Here is a 1898-nt window from a genome sequence, read left to right on the forward strand (position 1 = left end):
TTTCATAGATACATATCTATTATCTATTACTCTATATGAATCCTCAATAAAATTGATGACATGACAAGCCCTCCTTTTTTTAAATTTTTTATATTTTTTATATTTTTTAATGGTGGTTTATTTTTTTTTCTTACATTTAATGTTATTAATAGTTATAACTCCATTAATACTCACCTCTTAATTACTCTTTAATTTTATTTATATCCCATATAAATTTTTTAATAGTAAAATATTTAAGACATTAATTATAAAGAGAAAAAGCTGTTTAATTATTGCCCAAGAATAATGGCTTCAGTTTTACATGTTTATATTTTTACTATCTTATTATATTTAATGTTGCTAATGATAGCTGCATATTACATGCATATGTTTTCCTTTCCTAATTAATTAAATAATAAATACTATACTTTAGATGACAAATTAATATGTGGTAGTAAATATAGCTTCTCCAAGCTTGATAAACCCCAAACCCCACATCCGCGATCTCTCTGTCGAGCTCTTCCGCTCTCCTTCCCAAACCCTAAAACCCCAACCTTTCCTCTTCCTCCGCACCCTCCCTCGCCGCCGCCCCTCCGATCGGCGGCACCTCGATCCTCTCCGCCGGCCCCGCCGCCGTCCAGGCGGCGATGGCCATCTAGAAGGAGACCTCGGAGGAGGAGCGGCCGGAGACCTTCCTCCACATGGCGGACCTCGCTATCGCCACGTCCGTGGGCGAGCGGTTCGAGCGGATGATCCGCGAGGCCCTTGACGAGGTGTGCGCGGTGCTCAAGGCCGCGGACGGGGGCGCCGCATTCAAGGAAGATGCGTGGTCGCGCCCATTTACAACAATTTCAAATTCTTATACGACCCCCACTCCTACCCTCGATCACTCTTTTCTCGAAAAAATGTAAGAACTCTATAAGTTTTTAATTTTTATCCACCGCATCGCGTGAATTCCTACACTATATACATCATTGCTAAACTAAAAATATAACTAAAATATCTCTATTTCCGATATAGGGACAACTCATTCTTTTTTATACTATTCATGAAAATTTAGATATAGAGTGGAGTTTAATATCTAAATTTTTTTCTACAACTTTATTTATTTATTTATTTATACAGAATCTACCCGCTGCAACGCGCGGGTGCCTTCACTAGTAATTATAACAACACAAAGTTTTTTTTTTTTGGGTGTGAGGCACTTATAAATATGGTACTAACGTCTTAGTACAATTATCAACCCGACATATTTATCTACACTACCGTGAGGAAACGATAGGAAGGTAACAAAACCACCAAATTAAACTACTAACCTGTGGGATTAAACATGAAAATGGCCATATATATCTCAGCTATGGCCAAAGTCCAAAGAGATTATAAAAAGCAATGGTGCTCATAAAACTAATTGTCATTTTTTTCTATAAAAGTACATTAGTAAGGAAATCTATATAATTCAAATTTAAGATTCAGTAAAAGAATTTTATTTTTTTTGGTACAGTATTCATCAAATAATTTAGTACTGTACAAACCAATTTTGCTCTCCCAACAAAAAAAAAAGAGATGTTTTTAGCCCGCAGATCTAGCCATGCTATCATTAATACACTAGTTGTACTGTACGAACCAATTGTTGTTCGTGATGAGCGTGTCTCAGACATCAAAGACTTTTCAAAATAAGTACTATTATATATATATATATATATATATATATATATAGAGAGAGAGAGAGAGAGAGAGAGAGAGAGAGAGAGAGAGTTGGACTGGGCTATTATTAGTAGCAAAATTCTATTGTTGCTATCAGTTTTTTAGCCTTTAGATCAACTCTTTTCATTATTTTTAACCATTAGATTAAATACTATAACCCAGTGGGGACCACTCAACCCTAGGGGGACCACTCAACTCTAACCGACTAATATCAT

The sequence above is a fragment of the Ananas comosus genome, linkage group 16, assembly GCF_001540865.1.
Source record: "Ananas comosus cultivar F153 linkage group 16, ASM154086v1, whole genome shotgun sequence".
NCBI classification, from domain to species: domain Eukaryota; kingdom Viridiplantae; phylum Streptophyta; class Magnoliopsida; order Poales; family Bromeliaceae; genus Ananas; species Ananas comosus.